Below are 16,943 nucleotides of genomic sequence, written 5' to 3'. Positions count from 1 at the left end.
TATGCACCCTTCTGCACAGTTTTGAAATGGCGACGAAGATGTTTAGTGCTGACGATGCCATTATCAGCATGACTATTCCGGTGATTTACATGCTGGAGCACATGTTAAACAGAATTCGGAGTCAGGTGGTGGGACAAGAGGTACCCCTGCCCGCTGGAACCGTTTTCAATTTGCGTATGCGTAGACGTATTGCATTATTGGCTATGACTACGTCCTGGTGTAATAAGCCTCAACTGGTGGTAATTTTGGATTGAGGGACTAATTCACTTATGCATAGCGCCCCGAAGAAGGCGATCGCAAATGCAGTAGACAGTAGTGTTGCTTCAAATTGTGAGTGGCATGTTAATGGTGTTAGGGATATGATATGAGAAATCAGTTTTAGTGACACAGGATGGGACGTCTACACTCCTGACTTGGCTGACCCCTTTTCCACCCTTTTATGGATTGTCTGATGATGAATCTCTTTGTCACATCTCCCCAATTCAGTAGTTGGAAGTGAAATGCTACTCCGGTCATACACCGCTGCGCTGATGCCCCTGATATGCCCCTCATCATTAGCTGGTGGAGAAATTCTATGGTGGCTTGTAATCTGGCTTGTTCACATTGGTCAACCCGTCTGCCTGCTACTAGTCGTGTCCACTCTTCCCATGCCTTACGGTATGCTTGACACGTCGATGGAGCAACTGATGCTCTGATTAATGGCATCAACTATTCGCCACTAGATCCCATAGGGAGGGTGGGCAACTGTTGCCCGATGGGTGGGCGTTGGGGAGGAGCTCTGAAAATCTGCCAATTGAATTGTGATAAAGAGTTAGCAGCAGCGTTAGACCCCTCAGCATCGTGGCTAGCGCGGACCCATACATTGTGTTTTAGGCACAGGAATGCTAGCCGGCATAGTAGGCCTAGCACTGGGAGAGACAATGATGCCTTCTTATTAATGCAGTGCGCTAGGCTGGTGTTTTTTGTTAGCCAGGCGCGCGCCCCATATTTCTATTGCTACCACTACTGGGAAGAGTTCCAGGAGTATCTGTTTTTTTGTCAGCACTTGTTCTGCCCAATACAGAGGCCATAAGCTTGTGCACCATTGGTTATTTAGTATCGCTGCATATCCGCCTGATTCTGCCGCCCCGGTGAATAATCTTAGTTCAATGTTGGACTGTTCTGCTGACATAAATAACGTGCGACCGTTGAATGATTATAAGAAGGTTTTCCACACCTCTACGTCCGCCCATAGCTACCTGCTGATTCTGATTCTATGACTCGGTTTTGATGCCCCTTTTGTTGCGGGCGATAAATGACGAGAAAAAACCCTTCCGACTGGCATCACCCGGCTCGCAAACACGAGGAGACCTAGTAATACTTGCATCTGCTGTAGTGTTACTTTCCATACTGCGCAAAAACCCTCTATCAGGTGTAATGTTTTAGTATTTTTTCCCATGGGAGGCGGAACAACCTTGCTGTGGTGTCGATTTTGATGTCTAAGAACGATAGCTTTGTTGTGAGGCCTATGGTTTTTGTTGGGCATAATGGGACTCCAAACCAACGGGAGATGTTTGTGAATTCGTTGAGTAAGGGGCAGCGAAAGGGGATGACCAATCGCCTCGGCCCGCGGAGGGGCCACCACAGTCAGTGACTCCTTCCTTATTTAGTATAGAGTCTACCAATACTTTGGGCGTAGTAGCCCAGCTGTGAAGCAATCTGCACCGCCTGTGTATCTAATAACAATTTTTTACTGCATCTAACCCAGCCAATCATTTTCTAGTATTGCTAGTAGCAGTGTCGCATGGGCTCTAAACCTTGCATAGCCTGGGCATTTTTTGAGATCGCTAAGGATGACCCAACTCATGTTATCTGTAACATTTGTCACCAAAACCTAAGTAGAGGCCAAAAAAACAATAGTTTGAGTACTTTATGCTTGAACCGTCACATGGATATGAAGCATAAGTTACAGTGCGAAGCTCACTGTGCAACAATGCGGCCTAGCGGGCCGGGCCAACCACCATTTGCCCCACCTGTGTCATCCTGGGGAGACTAAAAGCTTGAGGATTTTGGAAAATCACCTCACCAACCATTTTAAGCAACTCTGGGACAATTGATGCCACTTAAGTGGTGTCTGTGCCACAATTTTTGGAAAAAATGGAGACTCTTTTTGGAGTCCCCTTGCTGTGTTTTACATGACGTTGGCATCGTCAATTCCAGGTGGGTCGGGTCTCCCCCCCCCTTTTAAACTTAAGAAACTACATACACTATGGCTTGGGGTAACACAGATGGTTGAGTCTGAAGAGCTGTTTACTCATACTATAGCCTGGAAATCAGAGGTCTGCTCCAAAGCTTCAGTGTCTGCTAGTCAGTGGAGTAGCCACCGCCTGTAGATCTAATTACAAATTTTTAACTGCATCTAGCCCAGGCAATACTTTGGGCCTAGTAGCAGTGTCTGCTAGTCAGCGGAGTATCCCAGCTGTTAAGCAAGCTACACCACCTGTGGTTTGGACACTTAATTTTTTCAAAGGAAATGCTTCGGGCCCCCGGGACACTCAGTGAAGAGCATCGGGGAGGCGCCCCAAGGCAAAGGGGCTGGGACTGGCGGTAGCACGCCTTGGGGTGGACCGCCAAGCTCGATCCTTATAAAAGCTTTTTAACTGCAGCAGCTTTAGTGGACGCTACTGGAGCTGGAACTCTTTTTTATTATAAAAATAGAAAACCTATACACACACCATCAACATCCATTAATCCCCACCCCATAACATTACAAAGTTTTTGTCAACAAAAAAAAGAGGCTAAGCTGCCCAAAACAAAAGGAAAGGGTAGACCATACCAAGATGTCTTGATGAATGTCCAAAAACCGAATCCAAGACTTTACCCAGATGCCGGTCCAGGGTCCACAAGGGCCATAAGAGTCCATTTCTTTATGCGAGAGTCCATGAGAGTCCATGAGAGTCCATGAGAGTCCATGAGTCCTTTGAGTCCATATTTGGCTCGGCTCCGCTCTCTGCTCTCCCTCGCTCTCCCTCGCTCTCTTTGTTCCTGCTCCTTTGTCTTTCTCTTTGTCCCTCCTCCTCTCCGCCTCCTTTCAGGCTCCAGTGTTTTTGTGGAAAGGGGAGAGAAAAGAGACAGGGACCACATTACCATACATTCAATATACCCAGACATCCTACAGTCTACTCAAAACACGGTCCATCGCCCTTCAACATAAACATAGCTAAAAAAAAAGAAAACCAACGGGAGCTTACAAAATTCTATATACACTATTTTTTTTTTAGATTTTTTATTTATTTATTTTTTTAATATATATTTTTTAATTTTTAATTTTTATTTATTTTTTTATTTTTTTAATTTTTATTTTTTCCTGTCCCTACACCACATGTTATTTCCATATATTACACTATCATTATACCTATCATTGCATTATGTCACTATTATACCTATCATTACATTACATTATACAAAACAAACCTTATCAACATTATCAACCTTATACAACATTATCAACCTTATACAACTTACACCTTTTAAGCCATGGCTCGGTGCTTGCGAGCCCCATACACCTTAATATTTCTGAAAAACAAAAAGCTATAAGTGAAAAGTAACAGCCCACCACCGGGAGCCGGACAGACAGGCACTCTCCCTACATTTTAAAAGAAAAAAGAGAAACTAACTCTCCCTTCCTATCACTCACGTAAAAAAAAAACCTATCCCTACATAAAAGAAACCTGTCCCTACCTGTCCCTCTCTGTCCCTAAAGCCCTATCTACCTCACCTCGTGCCTACCTATCTCGCCCTATTCTGGCCCTGACTGTCCCTAAAACACACTGCCCCTATATACCTAACTAACTATCCCTCTCTGAGAACAAAAATTATTAACACAGTTTATCTGTCCCTAGGGCACACTGAAGGAGAAACCCCTCCAAAGGAGAGAAGCCCTCCTTGCGCCCAGCCTGTCAAAATCCAGCGAGCGCACTTTACCAAGGTCACCCAGAATGTTCCTAACCACCTCTTCCTCGGGGAGGACCTTTTGCTGCGTTGACACTAGACAACGTGCATTCCATGTGTAAAACCTAACCACTAAACTGACTAAGAATAAAGTGCCCCGAACTTGGCCACCAAGGGACCCGAATGCTCCATATGCCCACTCAGGATAGGAGAGGCGAGCCAGCTGAGGCCAGCCTAAGGAAGCACCCACCCTGGTGTAGACCCCTGTATTGAAGGGGCAATGAAGGAGGAAGTGCTCCATGCTTTCCAGCACGTCGCAGCATTCCTCACGAGGACAACCCCGATCATCGGAATTCCTTCACTTTAAATTGCCCCTCACATACAGCCTCCTGTGGAAGCAGCGCCAAGCCAAGTCCCAAAACTTCAGGGGCATCCGGTCAGAATTTAATAACCTCAGCCCCCCCCCTCCAGATCCCGACTTGGGTAATCCTTGAGGGCCAGAGGCTTCTGGAAATTGGTCAACAGGACCCTCCTGTCAAGGAATTTCCTTGGCATTGTCCTGATCTCCCACATTCCCAGACCCCACCGGCGGATCACCTTCAGAACCGGGGTAGCATAAGCCGGGAGATGCCCATGCGGTGTGCGCAGATCCTTCACACGCCCTTCTCTCTCCCATTCCTGGAAGAAAGGCTGAAGCCAACCCCTACAGGAGAATACCCACGGAGGAGCCCTCTCTGACCAGAGGTTTGCCACATTGGTCTTAAGAAAGGCATTCACTAGGAACACCACCGGGTTGACCATGCCCAACCCACCTAGTCTCCTCGTACGGTACATGACCTCCCTTGATTAGGTTAAGCCTGTTTCCCCATAACATCTGGAAAAACAGGCCATAGACCTGTGTCCAGAGAGGTTCTGGCAAGATACATATGCTGCTCAGGTAATTTAACAATGGAAGCACGTACCCCTTGATCAGGTTCACCCGCTCCCTCAGGGTTAAAGTCCACCCTTTCCACTGGTCCACCTTCTGGGCGGCGATCTTTAGCCTGCCCTCCCAATTTTGTTGGGGGTAATCCCCCGGGCCGAAAATGATGCCTAAGATCTTAGCCGTGGACTGGGACTGGGAGGGTGTCCGGGAGACAAAAACTGGGGTCTCCCCCTCCCAGCCAGAGACTCTCACATTTCTCCTGGTTAATCCTCGACCCGGATGCCTCCCAGCAGCGGTCAACCTCCGACATCACCCAGTCCGCCTTCTCCTTCGAGGACACAAAAAGGGAGACATCATCAGCATACGCCGCTGCCCTCAAGGTGGCCTCCGGGGCCGTCACGTCCATCTGGACTCCAGCCAATGGTCCACCCTCGATCCTCCTTAAAAAGGGGTCGATGGCGAACACGTATAACAGCGGGCTCATCGGACAGCCCTGACGAACCCCGGCTTCCACCTCAAAAGCGCTGCCCGACCAACCATTCACTAAAGGGAAAGTCTCTGCCCCCGCATACAATGCCTTTAACCAATTTACAAACCCCCCGGGCAGGCCATACCTCAGAAGGACGGACCAGAGGTAGTCGTGGTTCACCCGATCAAAGGCTTTTGCCTGGTCTAAGGACAGCAGGAACCCCTTCCAGAGACCAGCCCTGTCCTGCTCCACTACCTCTCGGACACCGAGCACAGCACTAAAAGTGCTGCGGCCTGGAACAGAACAGTGCTGGGACCCCGAAAGGAGCCGGGGAGCAAATTTCACCAACTGATTAAACAGTATCTTAGCCAGTACCTTCCGGTCGGTATTGAGAAGCGCTATGGGACGCCAATTCTCAATACGGGACGAGTCCTTACCCTTTGACAGGATAATCAGGGCGGACCTCCTCATTGAACGGGGAAGAGCACCCGAGGAGAGGCATTCGTTTAACACCTCCGTCAAGAGGGGGACCAAGGAGTCCCTAAAGGTCTTGTAGAATTCAGACGTTAAGCCGTCTGGACCTGGCGATTTTTTGGGCCGGAGCCCATCAATGGCCAGTCTCACTTCCTCTTCCCTGATTACCTCGGTCAAAACACTAAGTGAGGGGTCATCCCCTGATTCAGGGACGGCTTCAGCCAGGAAAGCCGACATCACGTCCTGATTCAGATCCCTCTTTCCCAAGAGGCATGAGTAGAACGACCTGACGACTTCCAAGATCCCTGATTTGGATCGGTTCAGGGAGCCTGTACAGTCAATCAGGCCGGTCACCACTTTACAACCTACTGACATCTTCCAATTTCTGTAGGGGTCGGGAGAGCAGTACCTCCCGAAATCCCTCTCAAAAACTAAAGATGTGTGTCTATCGTACTGACACCTCTTAAGTAAAGACTTCACCCTGGAGATTTCCTCGCGGTCACCTCCAGTTGAAACGAGCTGTTCGAGTTTCCTCCTCAGACCTTGGTACAAACGGTACTTACTCAGGTTCCTGAGGCTAGAGAGCTGGCGGAAGAAGCTCGCAACCCGATCCTTGAACATCTCCCACCACTCTGACTTAGTGCTACACAGATCCAATAGCGGTACCTGGCTCTGAAGAAAGTCCTCAAAGGATTGTCTCACCTCCGCTTCTTCCAGCAGGGATGAATTCAGCTTCCATAGACCTCTCCCCATCCGGGGGGTTTCTGCAACATTCAAGGAAAAGAAAATTAGACAGTGGTCGGAGAATTCCACCTCCACAGCGGACGCTGCTGAAGAGACGGTCTCCTCCTTTAAAAAAAACCTGTCTATCCTTGACCTACAGCTACAACTGAAATAGGTGAACCCACTGTGACCTGGGGTGTGCCGGATGTGGACATCCACCAGGTGAGCATCACTAGCTATGCTATTCAAGGCAATGCTATCATAAGCCAGCCGGCCCTTGGCACCTCCCCTGTCACGCAATCTTGTGACGGTGTTGAAGTCACCTCCAAAGACCACCTGCTGGCTTGTAAAAAGATAAGGCTTGATCTTCATAAAGGGACATTTGCGGTCCCACTTAGACTGAGGACCGTAGATGTTTATGAGCCAAAGCTCTTGTCCCCTCATGAAGACGTCTAAGACCAAGCACCTCCCCATTTCTATCTCGATTACCCTCCGGCATTCAACTGCTGCGGCCTTAAAAAGGACCGCCACCCCGCTATACGGCTCGGCCGCAAGAGACCAGTATGAGGGCCCACACCTCCACTCACTTTTCGCCTTGTGAATGACCCCCATGTCCGTTAGCCTGGTCTCCTGCAAGAATAAAACTTCAGCCTCAACCCGGGTGAAGAAATCAAAGGTCGTGAATCTGGCCGCATCAGACTTAATACTAGCGACATTAATGGACGCCAGTGTCAACGGGGTGGGTGCCGCCATTGGATGATCGATTTAGATGGCCTTTTTCTTCCTCCCACCCCCTTCACCATCCGAAAGGGGCCCCATACTGCTCCCCCTATCACACTCCCGGCGCTTGAGGGAGACCGAGGTATCCATGGAGCCCCCCCTCCCTTCCTCACCAACAGGCACGGGGACAGTCCCTCCCCCAGAGGAAGATGGTGTAACCCCCAGAGAAGGGACCCCACCATCCCCCACTGGTTCCCCAGATGACACAGATGGCACACCCAGCACCTCACCCCCGACCCCCGGCACATCAGGGTCCTCGAGGGCTTTGAACCGGTTAGAGACCGGGACCAAAGGGGAGGTCGCGGAGCCTTCCGCTGGCACCTTTTTGGTCGGGGGGGCAGATCTAACAACCCCCTTCCCTTTGTTCTTCTTGTTCTTGTTCTTCTTCCTCTTAACTAGGGTTGCACTGCCATCCATTGCTCTAGGCTGCACCTCGTCCCCTCCAACACTTTCATACTGGGAGGAATCTGAGAGCGCAGCCATCTCCTCTCTCTCCAGCCTCCTGATCTCCTCGTTCATCGCTTTCTCCCCAGGGCCTCAGTGGCGCCAGCCGAAACCCCCGGAGGGGGGACTGTCATCACCCCAGTTGCCTGGGGATCCAACTGCCCCTTCCCCTCATGACGCCTCACCTGCCTCCGCTGGTAAGAGGGGTTGTGGGCTCTGCTGCTCTTCTTCACTGGTCCTACAGTTCCCTCACCTCCGCCGACCTCAGGCTCCGCAGGGGGTGCACCGCCGGGATTTACCCCGACACGGTTACCCCCCGTCTGACCGAAGACGGCATTGGCAAAGGAACGAGGGCAGCGGCTGAACGGATGCCCGACGGCATCACACAGGTGGCACCTAACCGTACCACAAGAGGCGGCGAGATGGCCAACCTCTCCACACAGGGTGCATTTCTGCACCCTGCAGGCCGCACTAAGGTGCGTAGGATCGCCGCACCTGTGGCACACCTTCGGTTGTCCCTGGTAGAAGACCAGGATCCTATCCCTTCCAAGGAAGGCCGAGGAAGGGATGTGGGCGACAGTGCCGCCGGACCGCTTCAACCTCATCATGAAGGTCCAGCCCCCTGACCATATGCCTTCATCCAAGATTTTTTTGGTGGTCTCCACCACTTCACCGTACCGGCTAAGCCAGGTCATTATGTCAATCCCCGAGAGTGACTCGTTACAGGTCAAAATGGTCACTACCTTGGGTCCGTTTTGGCGGGATATCGCCTCAGCGATGAGACCCCGCCAGTCGGGCATCTCCTTTGCCAGCTCGTAATTCGACCAGAAGAGCTCCATGCCCTCCGGTCGAACGAAGCTGACATCAAAGATGGGAGCGCCAAAAGGATGTATCAGGGCAAAGATGTCACTCGCTCTGAAGCCCATCTCCAGAAGGAGCTTCACTACCCTAGATCTTGGAGGGCACGTATCACTGCCCCTCCACCGGAGACGGACCACATTCCTTCTGTTCACCCCCTGCCCGGCTGTAGGGAGAGACCATACGGTCTCGCCCCCCCTTTTTTCCTTGGAAGGCCGCCTGTCCAAACTTATCCAGCCAAAAGGACAGGTCCACGTCCCTCCCCTCTACAGAGATTATCCGCTCCCTGTGCCTGAGACCCTGCAGAAAAAGGCGGTGGAAATCTCCACCTCCCATGCCCGGGTGTGAGGAAGAGCCTGACACTACCTCTGAATAACACATACCATTTGTGGGGGGCGATGGACCGGCCCCTGCTTCACCATTCACCCCATTATCACCATTATTTTTCCCCTTACCCACTGATCCATTTTCCTTACCTACTGCTCCATTTTCCGCAACACTCACACTGCCCCCCCCTAGAGGTGGCCATTCCTCCATCTCCACACATTCCCCACTTGCACCGTTTTCACTTCCATTTACTCTTTCATTCACACCACTATTTATACACTTTTTTGTGCATCATTCACACCATGCGGTTTTTCCTCCCCACTCTTTTTTTGCTGTTCTTTTTCCCCATTCCCACCATGCGTTTTTCCCGCTTTTCCTGCTACACCATTTACTACAGTTTTATTTTTATTACTCACTTCATGCTTTTCCCCTAGACTCTTTCCTTGTTTTGCTGTTTTAAGGTGTTCTTCCCTTTTAAGGTTCTCAGAGCTGCAGTTATAAACAGACACACCCTGCTTCACAGCAGGGTGTGCAGCAGAACCAGCAGAAGCAGTGAGAGCTGCAGCAGAGCATTGCTCCCCCAATGCCTGCTGCAGAGCGTCACTCCCTGAGGGACCAGCCACCGCCGAGGACCCCGCCAGCCCAGGCGACACAGTTCCAGGTAAAATATTGCCAGCGGGGGACCCCGTCGGTGCGGCCCCCCTTGCTGTGGTTGGGGGAGGGCTTCAGATGTTGTGCCATTTTTTTGTTTCTTACAATGTATGTCTCCTGCACTTTCATTACCTGCATTTTCCCCTGATACCGGCACTGGGGCCCCTGCAGCCTTGGGTGGAATTAGGCCAACGGGGGACCCCAGCAACACCGCGCCCCGTGCCGGAGGTGCGGTCATGGACGCGGCCGGTTGCGTCACCGCCACGGTATCCCTGCTACACCTCCCGCCCTCACTCTCTACCAGCGCCAAGGTCCCTGCGGCCCCAGATGGTGGCGGGCCCCCAGGGGACCCCGGCGACACCGGCCCCCCCCCGCCGGTGGTGCGGTCCGGGATACGGCCGGCAGTTTTACAGTCGCGGCCCTGCTCCCGCCCTATGGAGACTCCGGCGCCGTGGCCCCCGCAGCCCCAGGTGGAAGCGGGCTCGCAGGGGACCCCGGCAGACTGCCTTCCCCCCGCTGAGGGTGTGGGCGGGGTGAGGATGGCTGCAGCAATCACGGCTGCCCCTATGCCCTTACTAGCGGGCCCCGGGGCCCCCGCAGACCCAGTAGATGACATACTCGCAGGGGACCCCGGAGGCACCCCCCCCCCACCAAGGTGGGGGTCCGGGTCAGCCGGACCTGCGGCACCATCCTCATGTTTGGTCCTTGCCCACCCCCCCTGCTATGACCAGCAGGGGCGGCTGCCTGTGTGGTGCCCCTGAGGGTTCAACCGCCACAGGGATGCTGCACTTCTTTAATGGAGTGCAGTGTTCCTCCTCTCAAGTAAGAACAGTGTGATGGTTGGGACCCAACCTTTGCATCCAACACCACATTTCTCCACCAGAGGGGGCTAGTATGCACTAGGTGCTGCCTTCCTGGTAACAGGGAGACTGGGGAACCAGTTAGTGGGTGAGGGTGGAGGACTCACAATTTAGTTACACTTAATATTTCATATTTAATAGATTGCCATCTTGGTTCTTGTTCTTGTTCTTTCGACTGCTCTTGTAATGTGATCACCCTCCCTGAGAGTGGATCCTGTGTGGACCTGCAGAGGACGGAGACACGGCCCTCATATCTTAGCCTTGGGGTCGAGGGGCAGGCTGCAGATAATGATTGTCTCAGCCCGGTCAAGGACCATAATCAAGAAGGCCCGGAGCTAAAGAGTGTAGCTCCATAGCAAATGGATCCCAGGAAGGATGCAGACGGAGCAGTGTACGCCACCTGTCCTCTCTATGCTGATCTAGTCAGAGGGAGTCCGGCCGCAAAAAGGGGTACCGGCCCCCGACACCTGATCTTGCTACTCCACGTCCTGGTCAGGGAAGCCCGGTTAGGTCCTGAGGATCGTATCGGAAGGAATGGCGCTGCCACCCGTGCCCTTTTTCTGAGAGGAGTTCAGAGGGAGACCCGGCCTATCTACACACACAGACAGGAAAGCACTCGGTCTGAAGTCTAGGAACACTCTGGTGCAGGGTCCTGATCTAACACTGGACTTACTCGGAGGTTTTCGGACCCCCGTCCCTATTGACCGCAGAACTCCGCGTGGAGCAGGGAGTCACCTTCCTACTGCCATCTCTACCGTGAGTAAAGCCTTGGAAGTTCACCCCTATGGCCTCCGGACTCTTAATTCTGCACTACACCGCGCTACACAGCACCAGACCTCCTAGACTACTATCCCCGTCATCCTGCCTCTCTGCCCTGAGGCCTTGCTCCGCCTGTGGGGAGTAGTAATAACTTTGGCCGCCATACCACCATGCCTCAGCGGACTGCAGCGGCGCTGGTGGCCCCTCACCTGACACCACAGGTGGCATAGTCGGAATCAGCCACTCAACCCGGATAAGCCCACACCATCCTTTTAATGTGACGGCCCTGAGCACGGGTCGGGTCCGGGCCACGGCTGCACCCCATCTCTCCATCACAGGACCCGACTCCGAGTCCCCCATCTCCCAGGGTAAAGAAAAGGGCTTCCGAGAAGAGGCGTCACACCTGTACCACGGTTACATTATTCTCCCCGCTCCCTTGCACTGGGGCCACATCAGAACCCAGGCTGGGGTGGGAAACGGGCCCACAGTGGGACTGAGGGGTCCCAGGAAGGGGGACATAGATGTATTTCTACTCCACCACCTTTTTTTTTTTCCTTTCTTCTTTCTTTCCCCCCTCCTGGTTACCTCATCCTGGCAGCCCTCATCCCTAAATCTTAGCTGGGAGTAATCCACTCCCAGGGACTCGAGCTGCCGGATCTGGCACATGAGGTAACCCCCCTCGCTACTGCTACTGTCGCCGCTCCCCTCGTCCTCCGATAGACTGGAGTCCAACGGGAGCGCGACCTGGTGGTGTTCCAGCAGCCGACTATGCGTGACTCGGTGATCACTTACCGAGTCCCCAGGCAGGCCCTCTGGCTCCTGTTGTTCCTCCTCCTCCTCCTCTGATGACGATGATTCCTCTGCCTGGGCCAGGCGACCAGAACCCCTGGCACCCTCTTTGTGATGGCAGTCATGCTCCAGAACCTCTCGTCGTTCACCAGTTTCTCATAGAAGGGACCCGCATTTTCCAGGATTTCTTGTTTCCTTTTTTCCAGACTTTTTACTGAGCTTTTCAGCTCCTTAATCTTGACAGACAGTGCATCGTGCGGCCAGAGGCCGGCTCTATCTGTGGCCAGCCGGGCACACCGCAGCTCCTCCCGGAATCGTCCCAAGGTATTACCGGCCTCCCCGTACTCGCGGAGGTACGCACTCAGGCGGGAGCCATAGGTGCCAACAGGCTCCCCCTCGGCCTGGACGCCCCAGTCCTTGTGGATGGCCGAGCCCCCGCGAGAACTAGGCCCCTCACCGAGAGGAGAGATGGTTACTGCATCTGGCCCGGCTTCGGCCGGTGCCCTGCTGCCCCTCCTCCCCTTCTTCTCTGTTTTGGCCACCTCCTTCTTAGCCTTAGCCTCCTTAGCTTTTTTTAGCCCTTAATGTGCTCCCTTTCATAATGGAGGAAGGAGGACTCAAAGCTCCCAGAAAAGTCCAGACAGGGCTCTCAGAAAGGTCCTGATAGGGCTCCCACCACCGGTACCAACCGAGAGGTGGGAGACGGGGACAGGCCCCACTAAAGTCCTCAACCCACCCTCCCTCTCCTGGGTCCGAGAAAGGGGGGGTCCCTGTAGGCAAACAAAGTCTTGGAGCTTCAGCTCCTCTCTCCAACACCTGACTCTCTCTACCTGACTCCGCCCAGGAAGTGACACGGCTGCTGGCATCAGACTTGCCCTCCAATAGATCCTTGTAAAAGGATTTAAAGTGTACTCATTCAAATTACAGAGCCAATTTAAATTACAGAGCTTAGACCTGTCTCCACCGCAGGGGGGCTCGACCCACCAGTGGACAGGCACCAGTATTGGGAGAGGGGGGCTGGCCGTCAGGGTCCACCGCGGCTCTGGCACAAACCCGGCGACACGGAGGTCGCACGGGCAGGAACGGACTGGCCATGTCGGCTTCACACTCCAGCGTAGTCCCTCTGCCCACTCGCGCCCGTAACTTCAAAGGGATGCGCAAGCGGCTTTTCTTCCCAGGGCTGTTCCCCGCCCAGCAGGAACGTGGGGGAGCTCAGGTCGACCTTCCACTGTACTCCCTTACCTCCCTCGCCCTCTTTCCTTCTTCCGTTCTCCATCTAACCCCTCGGCTCTGTGGTGTCCGCTCTCCCTCCAGCTCTCTCCTTCTCACAGGTGGACTACCGCAAGTATTCACACTGTGGAAAATCTTTTGGGCCCAGGCATAAGAAGTTGTCGAGGTAATGGATAATATGTGCCCCCTTAGAAAAGTCCATTACAACCCATTTGAGGAAGCAACTAAACGCCTCAAATAGTGAGCAGGATCTGGAGCACCCCATGGGCAAACAGCGATCTATATACTATGCTCCTTCCCAGAAGCAGCCCAATAGGTGGACACTATTCGGAGGCACAGGTAGTAATTAACCGGAACGCCGCATCAATGCTTGTTTTGGCCATTAGGGTGACCCTTCCCAACTTTTTGATCCGCCTGATTGCCTTGTCAAAGGATGTACAGTATATACTACTGTACAGTCATGGCCAAAAGTTTTGAGAATGACACCAAAATTATATTTTCACATGATCTGCTGGCCTCTGGTTTTTATTAGTGTTTGTCTGATGTTTATATCACATACAGAAATATTTTTGCAATCATATTATGAGTACCAATAGGTTATATTGACAATTAGAATGAGTTAATCCAGCAAGTCAATATTTGCAGTGTTGCCCCTTTTTCTTCAAGACCTCTGTAATTCTCCCTGGCATGCTCTCAATCAACTTTTGGACCAAATCCTGACTGATAGCAGTCCATTCTTGCATAATCAATGCTTGCATTTTGCCAGAATTTGTTGGTTTTTGTTTGTCCACCCGTCTCTTGATGATTGACCACAAGTTCTCAATGGGATTAAGATCTGGGGAGTTTCCAGGCCATGGACCCAAAATCTCTATGTTTTGTTCCATGAGCCATTTAGTTATCACCTTTGCTTTATGGCAAGGTGCTCCATTATGCTGGAAAAGGCATTGTTGGGTGCCAAACTGCTCTTGGACGGTTGGGAGAAGTTGCTCTTTGAGGACATTCTGGTACCATTCTTTATTCATGGCTGTGTTTTTAGGCAAGACTGTGAGTGAGCCGATTCCCTTGGCAGAGAAGCAACCCCACACATGAATGGTTTCAGGATGCTTTACAGTTGGCATGAGACAAGACTGGTGGTAGCGCTCACCTCTTCTTCTCCGAATAAGCTGTTTTCCAGATGTCCCAAACATTCTAGGAGAGGATGTCGGTGTGGTGAGTGGGTGAAGCATTCTAGGAGAGGACGCCGGTGTGGTGAGTGGGTGAAGCATTCTAGGGAAGGACGCCGGTGTGGCGAGTGGGTGAAGCATTCTAGGGAAGGACGTCAGTGTGGTTAGTGGGTGAAGCATTCTAGAGGAGGACGTCGGTGTGGTGAGTGGGTGAAGCATTCTAGGAGAGGACGCCGGTGTGGTGAGTGGGTGAAGCATTTTAGGGGAGAACGTCGGTGTGGTGAGTGGGTGAAGCATTCTAGGAGAGGATGTCGGTGTGGTGAGTCGGTGAAGCATTCTAGGGGAGGATGTCGGTGTGGTGAGTGGGTGAAGCATTCTAGGAGAGGATGTCGGTGTGGTGAGTGGGTGAAGCATTCTAGGGGAGGACGTCGGTGCGGTTAGTGGGTGAAGCATTCTAGGGGAGGATGTCGGTGCGGTGAGTGGGTGAAGCATTCTAGGGAAGGACGCCGGTGTGGTGAGTGGGTGAAGCATTCTAGGTGAGGATGTCGGTGTGGTGAGTGGGTGAAGCATTCTAGGTGAGGATGTCGGTGTGGTGAGTGGGTGAAGCATTCTAGGAGAGGATGTCGGTGCGGTGAGTGGGTGAAGCATTCTAGGGGAGGACGTCGGTGCGGTGAGTGGGTGAAGCATTCTAGGAGAAGGACGCCTGTGCGGTGAGTGGGTGAAGCATTCTAGGAGAGGACGCCTGTGCGGTGAGTGGGTGAAGCATTCTAGGAGAGGACGCCTGTGCGGTGAGTGGGTGAAGCATTCTAGGAGAGGACGCCGGTGTGGTGAGTGGGTGACATCAGAGAAAATGACTTTGCCCCAGTCCTCAGCAGTCCACTCCCTGTACCTTTTGCAGAATATCAGTCGGTCACTGATGTTTTTTCTGGAGAGAAGTGGCTTCTTTGCTGCCCTCCTTGAAACCAGCACTTGCTCAAAGAGTCTCCGCCTCACATTGCATGCAGAAGCACTCACACCAGCCTGCTGCCATTCCTGAGCAAGCTCGGCACTGCTGGTAGTCCGATCCCGCAGCTGAAACAGTTTTAAGATACGGTCCTGGCGCTTGCTGGTCTTTCTTGGGCGCCCTGGAGCCTTTTTGACAACAATGGAAGCTCTCTCCTTGAAGTTCTTGATGATGCGATAGATTGTTGACTGAGGTGCAATCTTTGTAGCTGTGATACTCTTCCCTGTTAGGCCATTTTTGTGCAGGGCAATGATGGCTGCACGTGTTTCTTTAGAGATAACCATGGTTAACTGAAGAGAAACAATGATACCAAGAACCAGCCTCCTTTTAAAGTGTCCAGTGATGTCATTCTTACTTAATCATGACTGATCGCCAGCCCTGTCCTCATCAACACCCACACCTGTGTTAATGGATCAATCACCAAAACGATGTTAGCTGCTCCTTTTAAGGCAGGACTGCAATGATGTTGAAATGTGTTTTGGGGGTTAAAGTTCATTTTCTGGGCAAATATTGACTTTGCAAGTACAGTAATTGCTGTTAAGCTGATCACTCTGACATTCAGGAGTATATGCAAATTGCCATTACAAAAAATGAAGCAGTAAACTTTGGAAAAATTACTATTTGTTTCATTCTCAATACTTTTGGCCATGACTGTACTTGGTTCCGCGTCGATGTTGTCGTTTACTGACCTGCCCCTTGGATATGACAAATGGTGGATTAGTCCGAATGTATTGGGTTCCGTTTTTGGCACAACTCACAACGGGGATACCACTGCGTCTTGTAAGGAAAGTGTTCTGAATGGAACCGCCATTCTACCTAAAGATATTTCTTTTTTTCATTTTCTTGTCACGACGTCTGGGTGTTGGTAGGCTGATTTTAGATTTTTACTCCAGCCTTTCTTGATTTTAGAAGGGCATGACATGCCTATATCTGTGTCTCCCCCTCCTTTTACTCCTCCATCTCTTTTCTTTTCGCATGACTATATGTACTTGTCACTTTTCCATGTGTTAGTTGTGTCTTCTGAGCAGTTTGTCAGCTTTTGGACACCTTTGAAGGTGTTTTCTATGTGTTTCTATGTGTTTTTGTTTGCCTGCCATTGGTTTTAACGGTGTTCGACGAACAGTTCCACGAATCGAACCGCACCCGAACACTACGGGGGTGGCTCAACTATAGTCCTAGACTTAATTGCTGCATCACCTGCCTTGCACTACAACACCAACATCCAAAATTCTCCTATTTAACTGCCCTGGGGCCTAGCTCTACCCGTGTAGAGCTGAACCATCTCTGCTGCGTCACTAACAGCCCCAGTAGATCTGAACAGCAGCGACGGCTACCTATAGCCGCATACCAAGGGTGGCGTCACTGAACTTTATCCCCAAATCTTTATTCCCCAATTGACTTTGCTTATTGACCACCCTGGGCCACGGACCAGGTCACTGCCACCGTGACTACCCCAAAAAGGACCAGCCCGGCTACCGAGTACCCCACGGCCCCAGGGGGCGCATCACATACATAGATATATATGTATATCTATGTATATTTATAAACAAAAGAGCAA

The 16,943-nt window shown here is 51.9% G+C and overlaps 1 long non-coding RNA gene across 1 annotated transcript in view; it reads left to right on the top strand.

Moving 5' to 3' along the window:
* Positions 1-9,455: 9,455 nt before the first annotated feature.
* The window catches only part of LOC141165240 (uncharacterized), a 131,231-nt gene continuing 123,743 nt past the window's right edge, over positions 9,456-16,943 (top strand). The window contains exon 1 of the long non-coding RNA XR_012251108.1: positions 9,456-9,591. This is a non-coding gene — a long non-coding RNA (uncharacterized lncRNA). The remainder of the gene's footprint in view (positions 9,592-16,943) is intronic.

The sequence above is a fragment of the Phyllobates terribilis genome, unplaced genomic scaffold, assembly GCF_046119375.1.
Source record: "Phyllobates terribilis strain yellow unplaced genomic scaffold, ASM4611937v1 Scaffold_11__3_contigs__length_659146591, whole genome shotgun sequence".
NCBI classification, from domain to species: domain Eukaryota; kingdom Metazoa; phylum Chordata; class Amphibia; order Anura; family Dendrobatidae; genus Phyllobates; species Phyllobates terribilis.
The sequence above is the reverse complement of the archived record's forward strand: the minus strand, read 5'-3'. Positions and strand labels throughout refer to the sequence as shown.